The sequence below is a fragment of the Geotrypetes seraphini genome, chromosome 7 (assembly GCF_902459505.1).
Source record: "Geotrypetes seraphini chromosome 7, aGeoSer1.1, whole genome shotgun sequence".
In the NCBI taxonomy this organism is placed as follows: Eukaryota; Metazoa; Chordata; class Amphibia; order Gymnophiona; family Dermophiidae; genus Geotrypetes; species Geotrypetes seraphini.
The window spans coordinates 9,631,804-9,642,767 of NC_047090.1; positions in this window are offsets into that span (position 1 = coordinate 9,631,804).

Consider the following 10,964-nt stretch of genomic DNA (forward strand, 5'->3'; position numbering starts at 1 on the left):
GGTTAAATAACCCAGTCATTTTTAGCAGCACTTAACAGGTTAGTGCCCCTGAAACTAACTGGTTAGCACTGAACTGAAAACAGGTCATTGGGAAGGGGGGGGGGGGTGGATTCCAGAGGCAGAGTTGGCACTTAGCCAGTTAACTGTGTAAATAGGATCACAAACCTGGAAATTCATTGCAGATGCCTGGACATGGCCTAGCATTAGCTTTCCAGCTATAATGCTTGCTCGATATTGTACATTTTTGTAACTTTTTTTTTCTTTTTAATACGTTATTGAAGAATATGTAGGTCTTGCTTTCATGTGTTGATATTATTATTATTTTTAATTTAAATTTATTTTAAAATGTATATATTTCTAATAACTAGCCTCAAATAATTCTAAGACAGATTGCAATTCCCAATTTAACATTTTATAGTAAATTCCAGTGTATATTTTACAAAACGCCATAAATCAACTCCTTTAAATGTCTGTCTGCGATAGTGTTTTTAGCGTGCGCAGAATTGCCGCACACGCTAAACCCACGCTATGCGGCTAGAACTAATGCCAGATCAATGCTGGCGTTAACGTCTAGCAGACACGGCAATTCTGCACACATTAAGCGCACGCTAAAACCGCTATCGCAGCTTAGTAAAAGGAGCCCTAAGTGTATATTAGAATAATCATATTTTAAAACAAAATATTTAAAACAAAAGTACACATCTACCAATCTCTTCAGAAACTTCAGATGTATGCTATCCGACTCCATCATTTTGTCCACCTTTACTTTAGCTAGCTCCACATGAACACACTCCCTTCAAAGTCATTCAGGGTCTACCATACTTTAATTCCTATTTCAGTTTGTCTTCTTCTGACCCCTCTACTTTACATTTATCAGTTTCTACATATTCTTGTCCTTCACTTTTGAGTCTTACAATGCCACTTTTGTACTTCTTCCTATCACTAACATAACTTAAAAAAAAAAAAAAGTCTTGTCCCTCCATTTTATCATATTGGCTAGGTTTTCTTCAATTTGCATCTTTTCTTTCCTGACTACTTTACCAGCTCCTCTTAGCTTTTCTAGATAGTGTCACCTGTCTTCTCTTTTCTACCATCTCTTTCAGTTTATGAAGGGTAACCAGTTTTATCTTACCTTTTTAGCTACTAGCTTTGAGAACCATAATGGCCTTCTTTTCCTCTTATTTTGTTATAAGGTTTGTTGCCCTTAAAATAACTCTTTTAATTTTTCACACTGCTTTCCTAACTCTTCCAGATGTTCCCATCCAGTTAACTAAACTTTGAGGTAATCTGCCATCTCAACAAAGTTTTTTTTGAAGTCTAGAACCTTCGCTTTTGAATGAACCCTCTCTCTATCTGTCTTATATTAAACCATCCCCAATATCCAGATACTGGATAAAAGTAGTGTTAAATGTTCAAGATTGTCCTGAAAAGCCTCAGCCCCACCACTCTACCGCTAATATATATCTTAATAGCGGTATTAGCGGATTAAGATATATATTAGCGGTGGAGTGGTGGGGCTAAGGCTTTTCAGGATAATCTTGAACATTTAACACTACTTTTATTCGTGATCTGGATATTGGGACTGTTTATGGACATTCCGAATTAAGGATTGTTATTAAACTTTACATCATTGTTAAGGAGCTGTTATATTAATCCATGCCATCTGGTGATCACCAGCTATAACATCATAAGAATATAAGATTTCCGCTGCTGGGTCAGACCAGTGGTCCATCGTGCCCAGCAGTCTGCTCACGTGCCGGCCCTTAGGTTAAAGACCAGTGCCCTCTCCCCATTCCTAAGCACTAAGACCAGTATGGCCCCATCCCGCATGGGTTCCATTACCAATTGCTAGAACATTTCTCCTTCTACAGAATCCAGGATCTCTCAACTTTTAGAAAACCCCAAAAAATGGATACCCCAATAAACATCTGGCATATTAAAATCACCTTTTAGTAATACTTCATCTTTCACAGCAATATTTTGAATATCTTCAATTAAATCTCTGTCTGTGAAAGAAGCCTGTATATCACATCATTGTAAATATATTATACATTTCCTCTTTTCAGTTTGACCCACTTCTGTATCATATAGATCCTCCAATTGTATGGCTTTAATATTATCTATAACCTATAATACCACTCCACCTCCCTTTCTGCCTACCCTGCCTTTCCTGAACAGATTATAGCCCGGTATAAATATATTCCAGTCATAGTTTTCTGAGAACCACACCAACCCCTTAATCACAGTAAAGGAATGGTAGAGGTATAGAGGCCCCGGTTTTCCCAGATTTTTCTCTGTCTGGTAAAATCCTTTGCACCCAGGAACTTGACTCCCTTCCCTTTCCCCTCCCCCTTTTCATACGCCCTGCTGACTTGGAGCTAAAGAGACTTGTGGGATTCAAATATGGAATTGGTAGCATGGAATGTTGCTACTCTTTGGGATTCCGGAATCTTTCTATTCTATGGGATTCTGTATGGAATGTTGCTTCTTTTTGGGTTTTGGCCAGATGCTAGTGACCTGGATTGACCACCGTGAGAATCGGCTATTGGGCTAGATGGACCATTGGTCTGACCCAGTAAGGCTATTCTTATGTACGGCCCAGGGAGCGTGGTGATAATAGTGAAGATACGGGGTGTCAGTAGGGGTCATCAGTGTTTACCCTGCCCCCGGCCAAGTCAGTACCTGATGTAGGAAAGTAATGTTAATAGTTTGTGTGTACCGATGATACATTTCCTGGCAGTGAAAATGTGGGGGCTTTGGCGAGGGTGTTTTGGGGATAGTTCCTCATTACATGTACTGAAAGAAATACCACTGACTCTTACGGTGTTGCTTTTTTCCCAGGGGGGTGGGGGAGAGAAATAAGGTTCTAGTTCTTAATTGCCAAGTCCCCTATTTAAACTGAGAAGAGAGATTTCTTCTGGCTTTTAGAAACATTTTTGTCTAGGGACCCTGGCAACTCAGAGGTGGCTGCTGGTGTCTGCAGGCAGTGGAGCTGCCATTCCCATTTATGTCTGACTTTGAATAACAGATAAAATCTCAGGAGGGGGAGGGGGTCAGCTCTGTTCCAGAAAGAGAAAACCACAAGATGATAGCCTAAGCAATATTTCTCTTATTTCAGGTTTGGTTTGCCTCCTTCCCCCCTCTCTCCACTCCTCTCAAGCTTGTCCACTCAGCTCCCTTGCAAATGGAGGCACTAGGGGGCAGTGTTACATTAAAATACATTCTAACACCGCACAGCCCCAGGAATTACGGTATAAGCTTTCAATGCCCTGTTGATGGCATTTGCTCCGAACAGGGTTGTGGCACTCGTTAGATTACTTTTAACCTTTTCTGTGCAATTAGATTTCCTTTCAGGCTCCAGGAAAGGTAGGTGAGTGTCTTCATAGCAGAGCAATTAATGTTTACTGCACTGATATTTTCGAATATAATACTAACATCCAGCTTTCAATCCCCACTTAAGAGTTAGAGGGATCACCAAGCAATGATTTTTTTTTTTTTCAGCATTAGGAAGGAACATTTCAGAAAGGATACCGATTTAAAAAGTTACAGGGAGTCCCCGGGTTAAGAACGAATTACGTTTTAAGTCAGATTTGTATGTAACTCAGAACTTGTAGATTTTAGGATTCTGTTCCCAGCTGACGAAAGGGCCAACTGCCCCTGGCCAGTGTTCCCTCTAAGGTACAGCAGGCACAACCACACACTGTTCTTAATGTGGCCATGAATCATTCACTGAATCTGTAGGAGTCAATGCCACTGGAAATTCTGCTCAGTGAAATCAAACGAAGCCACAACCACATTCTTAAGTATGAGTTTTACTTAAGTTGGGCATCTGTAACTCAAGGACTGCCTGTACTTCTTCAATCCAGCATACACTGTGTGAGGCCATGATATTTTCATTTTGCATAGCACAGAAGGGCAGTAATAAGGCCACAAAGAAAAAAATCACAGCCCACGCTTTCTCCCCTTGAAGAGGTCGCACTCATTTCAGCTATGTTCAGAACTGAAGGTGTGCTGAGATACTGCAAAATCATCAAGCCCGCTGCCCCATGCCTGGAAAAGAAAGTAGCATCACATTTTCCTCTGGCTACTTCTCTCCTTTTTTAGCTGCTTTTTTTTTTTTTTTTAAATAACATATTCCACTGCGGATTCAGTATATGAATATTTAAGAAATAACCCCATTCGTTGATGAAGAAAAAAAAATGCAGTTAATAGCATGTAATAGCTTCAGGACCACTGAACACTACAGGTATATGATTCAGATAACTCTGAGCGGCTCTTCCATACCTAGGTCAGCCTCAAGATAAGAAGTTTCAAGTTTATTAAAAAAAATTTTAAACCGCTTAATCAGGTTTCTAAGCGGTGTACAGTATAAAAATTACATAAAAAGAGAACCTAAGCATGCCATACTGGGACAGGATCCTGTTTCCAACAGTGGCCAACCCAGGTCACAAGTACTTGGCAGAAACCCAAAAGGTAAGGCATATCTGATGCTGCTTATGACAGGAAAAGAACATAAGAATAGTCTTACTGGGTCAGACCAATTGTCCATCCAGCCCAGTATTCCGTCTTTACAAAGGCCAATCCAAGTCACAAGTACCTGGCAAAAACCCAAAAAGTAGCAGCATTCTATGCTACCGTCCCATGTCTGTCTCAACAGCAGACGATGGACTTTTCCTCCAGGACATTGTCCAGACCTTTCTTAAAACCAGCTAAGCTATCCACTCTTACCACAACCTCTGGCAAAGCGTTTCAGAGCTTAACTATTCTTTGCGTGAAAAAATATTTCCTCCTATTGGTTTTAAAAGTATTTTTCCTGTAACTTCATCAAGTGTCCCCTAATTTTTGATTGAGTGAATAATCGATCCACTTGTACCCGTTCTACTCCATTCAGGATTTTGTAGACTTCAATCCTATCTCCCCTCAGCCGTCTCTTTTCCAAGCTGAAGAGCCCTAACCTTTTTAGTCTTTCTTCATACGAGAGGAGTTCCATCCCCTTTATCATCTTGGTCGTTCCATCCCCTTTATCATCTTGCTTGCTGTTCTTCAAACCTTTTCTAGTGCTGCTATATATTTCTTGAGATAAGGCAACTAGAATTTTTTTTTTAAATTATTTAATTTTTATTCATTTTCCAACAAATACACAAGAACTCCTCTTGTTACAGAAAACCAGAGCTTCAATATCAGAATATATATAGATACCTGTGTTCTTAACCCCTCTTTTCTTACTACATTTCCCAAACTGCCTGATTCCAATATGAGCTCACTTCCTGCCCATTCAGGGTATTAGCCAGTGCCTGGTTAATTTCCAGGTCATTGTACATGCCCAGATTTCCAATGCTGGCATTGAATATTTGAGCTTAGCTACACCTGTGGCTGGAAGCGACTTACAAACTGCTTACCTTTGGGGGCTGGATATTGCCCCCACAATGTTTAATGAATTGATGACACAACTCCATGAAACTTTTGTATTTTGGCCATTTCATTTTGCATTATAATTCTTTTAGCTATATTGACAATTTGTGGCCAACAATTTTAGGTTTCTCTTGTACAAATGTTTTAAATCCTCAAATGCCATCTTTGCTTCTTAGCAATAGCAGTGACTTAGCTTCTGATTCTGTAAACCTCTACAATTTTATGCCTCACTTCCTGAGGCTTTTCAGCTGAAGAAAGCTCTAATATACTCATGCAGAGTCTCGAACAGTCTAAGAGAAATTGTCCCCACAGCAACCGCAGCCTTCTGTGCAGCCCAGCGTGTTCGGCATTTTATCCCAACATTCAATGTAAGTACGTTGGACTCTACATGAGTCAGCCAGGATATGTACCAATACTATACATAGACTATTCGAAAGAAGCTATTCACTAAAACATTTCATCATGATGTTCGGTTTTATTTATAATTTATCTTATATAAAGCACATAAAATCATTAAAATATCAAATACACATTATATCTTAAATCAACCCATAAAGGAACCATCCCCCAATTCCTTCACCCCAAAGTCAAAGTACCACTAGTAGAATCATCGTTTTCTTGCCAATTGCTACAAACAATATCATTGTTGACCTAAGTCGCTGAGTTTTAGTATATCAGTAATTCTTTTCCTTTCTTTACAATTTAAATCTCCTCTCTCTCTCTCTGGTTGTATGTTTTAAAATTCATCTTATCTTAGTCCACTGCTTCATTTCTGCCACTGCAAGAATCTGAAAGTTGACTATTATCACAATTAATTAGAATTTAGTGCACTCTGCCCTTTTGCTCCTAGAGGAACCGGGATTCTTTGTATGGTTTAATTCCTTTCTATTGGCCCAATGTAAGGATGATTATCCCAGGACAAGCAGGCAGGTATTCTCACTAGTGGGTGATGTCATCAGACAGAGCCCCGGTACGGACGTCTCACAAGCACGTGTTGCTTGTAGAAACTTAAAGTTTCTAGATGCCCGCACCGCGCATGCGCCGGTGCCTTCCTACCCGGAGATCCGGGCGTGTCTCCTCAGTTCTTTCTTTTCCGCGGAGCTGAGAAGTTCAACTTCTTCATGCGCTAGCTGAATTCAGTTAAATTTGCCTTCCTTGTCCGCGTTTTCGTTTTCTTTTAATTACAGTTAACAGTTCTTTTCTTTTTCAGTAAAAAAAAAAAAAAAAAAAAAAGAAGATTATTTCCTCCGGCAGGTCGAACGGGCCGGCCACGTGGCTCAGGCCCACTGGCTTCGACTTAGCGGCGGAGATTTTCCGGCCTATGTCCCGGCCAATCACCGGGTTTAAAAAGTGCAGCAAGTGCCAACGCGCGATTTCACTCACGGACCCTCACCGGCGCTGTTTGCAGTGTTTGGGCCCTGACCACATCCCGAAATCGTGCGGGCCTTGCTCTACCCTTACGGCACGCTCTTTCAAGCGGCGTTGCCTATTGTGGGAATCGATGTTCAAGATGGACGCAGCTAAGGATCCCTCAGCCTCCACTTCATCTGATACCTCCCCGGTTCGGGCGAAACCGGCATCGACCACTCCTGCATCGAGTGTGGTGAAACCGGCATCGCTCACCCCGACACCATCCACGAGCTCGACGTCGGTGCCTGCCCCGGTCTCCTCTGTTCAGGTACCTCTTCCTTCCACAGTGCCACCAATGGTCATCAAAGTGCCGAAAGCTACTAAGCAGAAGCACTCGGCCTCGAAGGAGCGCGATGTCCGTGCAGGAGGACCCCCTTTCGGTGCGGATCCCTCCTTATCGGCTTCGCTACGGTCCGTGCTGGAAGCTCAATTCGTTGAGCTCATGCAGACCATCGGACCCGGGCTCATCGCTGCCATACAGGGTGACCTCCCGGTACCGGTCCAAAGGGGCGGTCCGCCCCCTCCCCCTCCCCCACACCGTTCGACCTCGACAACCGACGAGGACGAACGGGGGAGGGCGGCGATGCCCACGCGGCAAGCCTCGATTACCGATATGCCGCCATTAGAACCCATTACGCCTCCGCGCCAACATGGGACCAGACCTCCGATCGATACTCGAAGCCCTGGGCATAGTCAGGAAGAGTTCTTCCGTACTCCTTACCAGACTTGGGTAGCATCGCAAGAACCCGCATCGCAAACCCAGTTGCGATCCACTGCTTCCAGCCCTATCCACTTGGGGGCCTCGGGAGACCATGCGATGCACAGACGATCCCGATCCCCGTCCCGCCACCGAGACGGGCACCGATCGAGACACTCATCCTGGCACTCCTCACGCCATTCGGAGGTGTCACCGCAGAAAAAACTGCAACGTAGGGGATACTCCTCATCAGAGGTGTCCCCCCCGAGGGGCCCGGAGTACGAGGAGACACTGGTGCCCGATTCTCCTTGTCACTCCCCGATGTCCACGGACCTGGAGGCCTCCTCCTCCTCCAGCCCGTCCCACAGACCGACGCTGGCGGAACAATTGTCCTTCTCATCATTCCTCCGACAAATGGCGGAGGATCTGGATGTGACCCTTGACACGGGCTCCCGATACTCCAAAGAGTATCTGGACACCATGCATTTACCTAACCCTCCAACGGAGTCGCTTCGGCTCCCCTTGCACATCCCTCCCAGGTCTACGCCTCTGTACCGCCGGGCCGAGAGGGGAGAACGATGGACAAATTTGGTAGAAAATTCTACCAAAACTCCATGATGGCGTCACGGGTGCTAAACTACAACTTCTTTTTCTCTTCCTATCTGGAGTTCTTCTTGCCGGTGCTCCGCAAGTTCACTCCGTTCATAGACAACCAAGCTCGATTCGAGTTCGAGGAAGTGGTAGCCTCCCTCTCCCAATTACGCCTCCAGCTGATGCAATCCTCCTTCGATGCATTCGAACTCTCGGCACGCGCCGCCGCAAGCGCGGTAGCTATGCGTCGCCTGGCATGGCTCCGTACTATCGATATGGATCCCAACCTACAGGACAGACTCGCCAACGTACCATGTGCTGGAGCTGACCTGTTCGATGAGTCTATCGAAACTGTTACCAAGAAGCTGTCGGATCATGAAAAATCCTTTCAATCCATCCTGCGGCCCAAACCCAAACCTCAACAGTCTCGACCTTCCAGGCCACCCCTGATTTACCAGCGGCGTTACATGCCCAGACAAACGCCTGCTGCGAGACAGCCTGCGAAGAGACAACCTCCCCAGAAGTCTCAGCAAAAACCTCAGCCACCGGCGGTACCTAAGGCTCCCCAGCCCTTTTGACGCCCCCCCCCGGGAGCATAACCTCGGCCTCTCCCATAGGGGGCCGCCTCCATCTTTTTTACCATCGATGGGAGGCCATAACCACGGACCTAGGGGTCCTCACCATCATAAGAGAAGGATACTCTCTTCAATTCCACCGGGTCCCCCCGGACCATCCTCCAAGAGAGTATCCTTCAAGCTCGACGCAGACCGCCCTGCTTCTTCAGGAAGTCCAAACCTTACTTCAGCTTCGGGCTGTCGAGCCGGTCCCGTCAGACCAATTGAACCGAGGGTTTTACTCCCGGTACTTCCTCGTCCCGAAGAAAACGGGCGACCTGCGACCCATTTTAGACCTTCGAGCCCTCAACAAGTTCCTGGTCAAAGAGAAGTTTCGCATGTTGACTTTGGCTTCTCTATACCCCCTCCTCGAGCAGAACGACTGGTTATGCTCCCTGGATCTCAAGGAGGCCTACACTCACATCCCCATTCACCCGGCCTCCCGAAAGTTCCTCAGATTTCGGGTGGGAAATCTGCACCTACAGTATCGAGTGCTACCATTCGGCCTATCTTCGTCCCCCAGAGTCTTCACAAAGTGCCTGGTGGTAGTGGCCGCGGCACTCTGGGACAGGGGTCTACAGGTATTCCCATACCTCGACGACTGGCTCATCAAGGCCCCGTCAGCCCCAGAGGTCACTTCGGCGGCCTTGGCTACAACCTACTTCCTCCAGAATTTGGGCTTCGAGATCAACTTCTCCAAGTCCCATCTACAACCCACCCAGTCCCTCCCCTTCATCGGAGCGGTCCTGGACACCACCCGACTCCGAGCATTCCTGCCTCGGCAACGCATGGAGTCTCTTCTTCATCTCAGCCAATCGGTGTCTACTCGCCAAACCCTACCGGCGAGACAACTGATGGTGCTCCTGGGCCATATGGCCTCCACAGTACATGTGACACCCTTTGCCAGACTCCACCTCAGGATCCCCCAGTGGACCCTGGCATCACAGTGGAATCAAACGTCCGATCCACTATCCAAACGCATCTTAGTCACACCTGCTCTTCGGCAGTCTCTACTTTGGTGGATGACCTCTTCGAATCTATCCAGAGGTTTGCTGATGCACTCTCCCCCCCATCAGAAAGTTCTCACAACCGATTCGTCGAACTACGCATGGGGGGCCCACCTGGAGGGTCTCCGCACCCAAGGATTCTGGACCAGTGCGGAAAGACTACACCAAATCAATCTACTGGAACTCAGAGCCATCTTCAATGCGCTCCAAGCTTTCCAACACCTACTCCACGACATGGTAATCCTCATTCGCACAGACAATCAGGCCGCCATGTATTATATCAACAAGCAAGGAGGCACGGGCTCGGCCCTCCTTTGCCAGGAAGCTCTACGAGTCTGGGACTGGGCGGTGCGCCACAACACCCTACTCAGAGCAGTATACATCCAGGGGGAGAACAACGTCTTAGCAGACAAACTAAGCCGTCTGCTACAACCGCACGAATGGACTCTCCATTCCAGCCCCCTTCACCAAATTTTCACGCAATGGGGGACGCCCCAGATAGACCTCTTTGCGGCTCCCCACAACGCCAAACTGCCTCAGTTTTGCTCCAGGATCTACACTCCTCATCGCCTCGAGGCAGATGCTTTTCTACTGAACTGGGGGAAACTATTTCTATATGCGTTCCCACCATTCCCGCTGATCCAGAAGACTCTGGTCAAGCTGAAACTCGAACGGGCCACCATGATTCTAATAGCTCCTCGGTGGCCCAGACAACCTTGGTTCTCCCTCCTACTTCAACTCAGCAGCAGGGAACCAGTACCACTTCCAGTGTTTCCTTCACTGCTTACTCAACATCAAGGATCACTACTTCATCCCAACCTGCAGGCTCTCCACCTGACAGCTTGGTTCCTCTCAACGTAACCCCTCACCAATTCTCACAAGAAGTGAGGGAGGTCTTGGAAGCTTCCAGGAAGCCCGCCACTCGACAATGCTACTCCCAAAAATGGACCAGATTCTCCTCATGGTGTGTTTCTAAGTCAACGGAACCTCAGCGAGCTTCCTTATCCTCCGTGCTGGACTATCTCCTACACCTATCTCAATCTGGGCTCAAGTCCACATCCATACGAGTCCACCTGAGCGCTATTGCGGCGTTCCACCAGCCCCTACAAGGGAAACCCCTCTCGGCCCATCCGGTGGTCGCCAGATTTATGAAAGGACTCTTCCATGTTAACCCTCCTCTCAAACCACCCCCAGTAGTTTGGGACCTCAATGTAGTCCTTTCCCACCTCATGA